Source organism: Dermochelys coriacea, chromosome 1 (assembly GCF_009764565.3).
Source record: "Dermochelys coriacea isolate rDerCor1 chromosome 1, rDerCor1.pri.v4, whole genome shotgun sequence".
In the NCBI taxonomy this organism is placed as follows: Eukaryota; Metazoa; Chordata; order Testudines; family Dermochelyidae; genus Dermochelys; species Dermochelys coriacea.
The window spans coordinates 295,728,290-295,736,391 of record NC_050068.2 but is presented as its reverse complement, the minus strand read 5'-3'; positions in this window follow the sequence as shown (position 1 = coordinate 295,736,391).

Below are 8,102 nucleotides of genomic sequence, written 5' to 3'. Positions count from 1 at the left end.
TTTTTTTATGGAAGCAGGGGTAAATATGGCCTTTTTAACAGTGGGGTTTTTGGAGACCTCCATTATAGACAGGCTTTGAAATTCTGATTAATAAATGGCATGGACCTCAAATTAGAATGTTAAGTAATAGCCAAGGGCTATGACAGGCCAGGAGGAGCTGACAGAATAGTTTCCATTTCCAATACTTAGATGAAAGCTAGCTTGTTACTAGATATTCTTATTGTACCACAGCACACACAACCTGAAAAGCAAAACAATTGGAACTCTGGGTTCCCACATGTTTAATTCTAAACTACAGACTTTTGAATGAACTTAAAAATGTCCCCCAAAATCACTGATTATATTTTTTAAAATTTCCTTCCTATTTCAGAGTCCTGTAGTGTCTTACTTATAGAACTGATTTGTAGGGGTGGAGGGACAAGTAATTACAGGTCTCAGCTCACAGGAAGAGGAAGCCATTGTTTCTAGATTTAACTTACATTGCACTTCATTGTATCTCCCAGTAACCAGAAGATGGTAGCACATCACCATGATAAGAGTGGAAATATACAACAGAAACAGTAGTGGGAATCAGAGTAGCAGCCGTGTTAGTCTGTATTCGCAAAAAGAAAAGGAGTACTTGTGGCACCTTAGAGACTAACTATGCTATTGAGCTCTTCTTGTAGGAGTAGTGCCAGAGTGCTTGAAAAAGAAAGTTTATAAAATGCCAGTTTGAAGGCATTATGAATATTTCGCTTTGGTCACATATCACTTTTTATTTTTTATTTTTGTTAAGTGATACATGTTTATGAGCAGTTTTAGGGACTGACTTGTAAAGCAGTGAATATATGACTAGTTGAAATATTAAAGGAGGTCTTCATTAAGCTGTGCAAATTAATCATGTTGTAACAAAACCAGAAACCAGGGAAAACTTCATTGCAAACCTGAAAGTCAGGCCAATTTTACCAAATAGTTCCTTGAGTTTCACAAACTTTATGGTGAACCAGAGATGAGTTTAGAATGAACCTGTGCTGATTTATAGTTTCATGTTCAGCTCCATTTAGTTTTGACTCCAAACCAGGCAAAACTTGGCAGTTTCAGTTGGCACTAGTTTGAGATGACAAAATTAATTCCATGTGTGGATTCATGCTTCCAGAGGAGAATATTTGCACCCCTTTTGGGCCCTTCTAATGAGAGGGTTCAATGTCTAGTGTCATTTCACACTCACTATTGAATTAATTTTTTTCATTATTCATAAATCCTTAGAATTAAAACTGAAAGTAAAGATGAAATTTAAAATAATATTCTGCGTGGATGCAAACAATCCAATTTCATTAGCTCATCTGTTATAGGAGACTCTTCTTTTCTTGTTTTAATCTTTTGTTTTTTCCACAATTGAAGAAATTTGTCAAGCCAACCACAAACTCTATTAAACTATTCTTACTATTGTAAAATCAATTATCTAGTATGCACATAATTGGTGGGTCCTCCTCTGAGGATGTCAGAAGCTGGTATTGCATCAGAAATGAGATGCTAAATGAAGGCTTTTGTATATATGATTGGACTTCAGTGTTTTAGCAAGGAGTTATTAGCTTGTCACTGTTTATTATTTGTCACAGAAAGATATATGTCTAGTTATTGTTATTAATCAGTGGCTCAGGATTTTGTGGTTGTCACTATGCTGCACACCTTGGATGCTCAAACTTTATGGTGATAGTGTGGAGTTAACCCAGATCTTACTGGTCTAAAGTCCAAACCCCTAATACTTGAGTTAAAGGACATGCTTACATAACTGTTAGTAGTACAGTTAGTAGTAGAGGGCAGTAGTACAATTAACTAATTCTGATTCCATACAAGAGAGAGCAGTACTACATACTAATGAGAGAATTACAATACTATTTTTAACAGGAACGAAAGAATGGCCATACTGGATCAGATGACAGGTCCATCTAGCTCAGTATCCTGTCTTCCGACCATGGCCAATGTCAGGTGCCCCAGAAGGAATGAACAGAACAGGTAATCATCAAGTGATCCATCCACTGTTGCCCATTCCCAACTTCTGGCAAACAGAGGCTAGGGACACAATTCCTGCTCATCCCAGTTAATAGCCATTGATGGACCTATCCTCCATGAATTTATCTAGTTCTTTTTTGAACCCTGTTATAGTCTTGGCCTTCACAACATCCTCTGGCAAAGAGTTCCACAGGTTGACTATACACTGTGTGAAGAAATACTTCCTTGTTTTGTTTAAAACCTGCTATCTATTAATTTCATTTTGGTGACCCCTAGTTTCTGTGTTATGAGGAGGAGTAAATAACACTTCCTTATTTACTTTCTCCATACCAATCATGCTTTTATAGACCTCTATCATATCCCCCCCTTAGATGTCTCTTTTCCAAGCTGAAAAGTTCCAGTTTTATTAAATCTCTCCTTATACGGAAACTGTTCCATACCCCTAATCATTTTTGTTGCCATTTTCTGAACCTTTTCCAATTCCAATATATCTTTTTTGAGATGGGGTGACCAGATCTGGACACAATAGTCAAGAATGGGTGTACCATGGATATATACAGAGGCAATATGATAGTTTCTGTCTTATTATCCATCCCTTTCTTAATGGTTCCCAACTTTCTGTTAGCTTTGTTGACTGTTGCAGCACATTGAGTGGATGTTTTCAGAGAACTATCCATCATGTCTCAAAGTGGCAGTAGCTAATCTAGACTCCATCATTTTATATGTATAGCTGCGATTATGTTTTGCAATGTGCATTACTTTGCATTTATCAACATTGAATTTCATCTACCATTTTGTTTCCCAGTTACTCAGTTTTGTGAGATTCCTTTGTAGCTCTTTGCAGTCTGTTAACTATCTTGAGTACTTTTGTAACATCTGCAAATTTTGCCACCTCACTGTTTACCCCTTTTTCCAGATCATTTATGTATATGTTGAATAGGACTGATCCCTGTACAGAACCCTGGGGAACATCACTATTTATTTCCCTCCATTCTGAAAACTGACTATTTATTCCTACCCTTTCTTTCCTATCTTTTAACCAGTTACTGATTCGAGAGAGGACTCTCCGTCTTATCCCATGAGAGTGTACTTTGTTTAAGAGCCTTTGGTGAGGGACCTTGTCAAAGGCTTTCTGAAAATCAAAGTACACTGTATCCACAGGATCCCCCTTGTCCACATGCTTGTTGATCCCCTCAAAGAACTCTAGTAAATGGTGAGGCATGATTTCCCTTTACAAAAACCATGTTAACTCTTCCCCAACAAATTATGTTCATCTGTGTGTCTGACAATTCTGTCCTTTACTATTAGTTTCAACCAGTTTGCCTGGTACTGAAGTTAGACTTACTGGCCTGTAATTGCTGGGATCATCTCTAGAGCCCTTTTTCAAAATTGAAGTCACATTACTGATCCTCCAGTACAGAAGCTGATTTAAATGATAGGTTGCAAACCACAGTTAGTAGTTCTGCATTTTCACATTTGAGTTCCCTCAGAACTCTTAGGTGATATTTCAAAGCAGTCATACCTGAATCTGGTTATGTGACATCCCCATCCCCCCTTCCCATTCTGCCCCTGGATCTGTCCTTTCATCCCACTAGCTCCTGAGCCCGTGCTCCAGTCTATCCCCCCCAGCCATTCTGAACAACAGTCTGTGACCCCCCAGCAGCTCCGTGTGCCCCACTCTGTGTGTCCTAACCTGGCTCTACGGGTAAGGTGCTGTGATGAATGCAGTGGGCTGCTGGCTGTTCTGGTACTACAGCAGACTCTGGTGGGTGAATGGCAGAACTGCAGCATTTCTCCAGCAGAATGTGTTTTCTGCAGGGGAAAAATTCTGTGCCAGACATGAATTCTGTGCCTGCGCAGTGGTTCAGAATTCTCCCAGGAACTCAAGGGCAAAAGGGAACTTAAATAATCTACTCTGACTTCCTGCATATCACAGCCTATTATATTTCACCCAGTTACCCCTGTACTGAGCTCAAAAACTTGTGTTTGGCTTATGCATATCATCCACAAAGGCTTTCAGTTTTGATTTGAAGACATCAAGGGATGATGAATCTACCACTTCCTTTAATAGTTTGTTTCAGTGGTTAATGACTTACTGTTAATGTGTACTTTATTTCCTATTTGAAATTGTTTGGCTTCAGCTTCCAGCCATTGGTTTTGTTATGCCATTTCTCTGCTAGATTAAAGAGTCCTTTGTTTTGATTTATGCCTCTTTATTCCATGCAGAACATAGATCCTTCACCATTGCCTTCCATCTTTGACAGTCTCTTGCTGCAGTCTTAGCTTCTTCCCATGCCATTTTGATGGTTTTCAATTCTGCTTCTGTTGTGCATTTCCATGTTGTACCTCATTGCCCTCTTCCCGAGGGGGTTCCAGTCCAATGCCTGTCTTATGATGTTCGGGTCCTTCCTCCATGTATATCCTAATCATCTCCATTTTTGTTTCATAATGTCCTGTTTCACCCTCCTCCAGAGTTCTTTGTTCTTTGTTTTTTCTGGCTATCTGATATTGCAGAATTGTCTGAGGCACCTGTTTATGAAAATGTGGAGTTTATTGGCGTCTTAATAAATCCCCACATTCCAGCACCATATAGTAAGACCGATTTTACAATGGTGTTAAATAGGCAAAGTTTCATTTGAAGGGCAAAATTTCTGTTTCTCCAGATTGGCTTTAGAGTTATGAAGGTATGCTTGGCTTTTGCTATTTTGACTTTAATGTATTTGTCTGTTCCACCTGTCATACTTACAGTGCTGCCAAAATGTGTGAAATATCAAACCACTTCTATGTCAGCCCCAGAAAGTGTTATTGGTGGTGTCCTCCAAGTAATTGGAGATATGAATGCTAAAGTAGGGAATAACAACACTGGCAGGGAAGTAATTATGGGGAAACAAGGCACAGTGAAATGTTTGCTGATTTTTATGGAATGATGTGCTGGGAATTGATGTCAGGATGACCTGCCTTTAGTTACCTGGGTCATCCTGCTTGATCTTTTAGAACATTAGCACTCTTGCCGTCTTCTAGAATGTCCTCAGTATTCCAAGATTTATTGAAACTTAGCATCTTAAGAGAGATCAGGAATGTGGGGAAGGTGAGCTGGTAACAGAAGATGATAGAAAGGCAGAGCTGCTCAATGCCTAGTTTGCTTCAGTCTTCACACAAAAAATAACGTGACAGGACAACTAATGAAGTTATCATAGACAATAAAGGGGACAGATTAGGATAAGTAAAGAACACACCAGAGACCTTCTGACTAATTTGAATGAATTTAAGTCAATGAGGTCTGATGCCATTCATCCCAGAGTGCTTAAGGAATTAGTTGAAGAAATCTTGGAGCCACTAGCAATAATAATTGCAAACTCATGGATGACAGGAGAGATCTCACAAGACTAGAGAAGGACTAACATAGTGCCCATCTTTAAAAAGGGGGGAAAGGAGGAGTTGGGAAACTATAGACCAGTCAGCCTGACCTTGATACTTGGGAAACTACTGGAGTAATGTATAAAACATTCAATTTGCAAATACCTGGAGTCTGAAGGGGTGATCACTAGCAAGCAGCATGAATTTACTAAGAACAAATAATGCCAAACCAGCTTGATTTCCTTCTTTTTCAAGGTAATTGGTTTGGTGAATAGTGGGAATGTGGTAGACATAATATAGCTGGACTTTAGCAAGGATTTTGACACAGTGCCACAAGACATTCTGATAAGTAAGCGGGAGAAATGTGGGCTTAGTAGAACTATCATTAAGTGGATACGTAATTGATTAAAGAACCGCAAACAAAGAGTAACTATTAATGGAATGGTTTCAGAGTAGCAGCCGTGTTAGTCTGTATTCGCAAAAAGAAAAGGAGTACTTGTGGCACCTTAGAGACTAACAAATTTATTAGAGCATAAGCTTTCGTGAGCTACAGCTCACTTCATCGGATGCATTTGGTGGAAAAAACAGAGGAGAGATTTATATACACACACACAGAGAACATGAAACAATGGGTTTATCATACACACTGTAAGGAGAGTGATCACTTAAGATAAGCCATCACCAACAGCAGGGGGGGGAAGGAGGAAAACCTTTCATGGTGACAAGCAGGTAGGCTAATTCCAGCAGTTAACAAGAATATCAGAGGAACAGTGGGGGGTGGGGTGGGAGGGAGAAATACCATGGGGAAATAGTTTTACTTTGTGTAATGACTCATCCATTCCCAGTCTCTATTCAAGCCTAAGTTAATTGTATCCAGTTTGCAAATTAATTCCAATTCAGCAGTCTCTCGTTGGAGTCTGTTTTTGAAGCTTTTTTGTTGAAGTATAGCCACTCTTAGGTCTGTGATCGAGTGACCAGAGAGATTGAAGTGTTCTCCAACTGGTTTTTGAATGTTATAATTCTTGACGTCTGATTTGTGTCCATTCATTCCTTTACGTAGAGACTGTCCAGTTTGGCCAATGTACATGGCAGAGGGGCATTGCTGGCACATGATGGCATATATCACATTGGTAGATGCGCAGGTGAACGAGCCTCTGATAGTGTGGCTGATGTGATTAGGCCCTATGATGGTATCCCCTGAATAGATATGTGGACAGAGTTGGCAACGGGCTTTGTTGCAAGGATAGGTTCCTGGGTTAGTGGTTCTGTTGTGTGGTGTGTGGTTGCTGGTGAGTATTTGCTTCAGATTGGGGGGCTGTCTGTAAGCAAGGACTGGTCTGTCTCCCAAGATCTGAGAGAGCGATGGCTCGTCCTTCAGGATAGGTTGTAGATCCTTGATGATGCATTGGAGGGGTTTTAGTTGGGGGCTGAAGGTGATGGCTAGTGGCGTTCTGTTGTTTTCTTTGTTGGGCCTGTCCTGTAGTAGGTGACTTCTGGGTACTCTTCTGGCTCTGTCAATCTGTTTCTTCACTTCAGCAGGTGGGTACTGTAGTTGTAGGAATGCATGATAGAGATCTTGTAGGTGTTTGTCTCTGTCTGAGGGGTTGGAGCAAATGCGGTTATATCGTAGCGCTTGGCTGTAGACAATGGATCGAGTGGTATGATCTGGATGAAAGCTAGAGGCATGTAGGTAGGAATAGCGGTCAGTAGGTTTCCGATATAGGGTGGTGTTTATGTGACCATCGCTTATTAGCACCGTAGTGTCCAGGAAGTGGATCTCTTGTGTGGACTGGTCCAGGCTGAGGTTGATGGTGGGATGGAAATTGTTGAAATCATGGTGGAATTCCTCAAGAGCTTCTTTTCCATGGGTCCAGATGATGAAGATGTCATCAATGTAGCGCAAGTAGAGTAGGGGCATTAGGGGACGAGAGCTGAGGAAGCGTTGTTCTAAGTCAGCCATAAAAATGTTGGCATACTGTGGGGCCATGCGGGTACCCATCGCAGTGCCGCTGATTTGAAGGTATACATTGTCCCCAAATGTGAAATAGTTATGGGTCAGGACAAAGTCACAAAGTTCTGCCACCAGGTTAGCCATGACAGTATCGGGGATACTGTTCCTGACGGCTTGTAGTCCATCTTTGTGTGGAATGTTGGTGTAGAGGGCTTCTACATCCATAGTGGCTAGGATGGTGTTTTTAGGAAGATCACCAATGGACTGTAGTTTCCTCAGGAAATCGGTGGTGTCTCGAAGATAGCTGGGAGTGCTGGTAACGAAGGGCCTGAGGAGCAAATACTCACCAGCAACCACACACCACACAACAGAACCACTAACCCAGGAACCTATCCTTGCAACAAAGCCCGTTGCCAACTCTGTCCACATATCTATTCAGGGGATACCATCATAGGGCCTAATCACATCAGCCACACTATCAGAGGCTCGTTCACCTGCGCATCTACCAATGTGATATATGCCATCATGTGCCAGCAATGCCCCTCTGCCATGTACATTGGCCAAACTGGACAGTCTCTACGTAAAGGAATGAATGGACACAAATCAGACGTCAAGAATTATAACATTCAAAAACCAGTTGGAGAACACTTCAATCTCTCTGGTCACTCGATCACAGACCTAAGAGTGGCTATACTTCAACAAAAAAGCTTCAAAAACAGACTCCAACGAGAGACTGCTGAATTGGAATTAATTTGCAAACTGGATACAATTAACTTAGGCTTGAATAGAGACTGGGAATGGA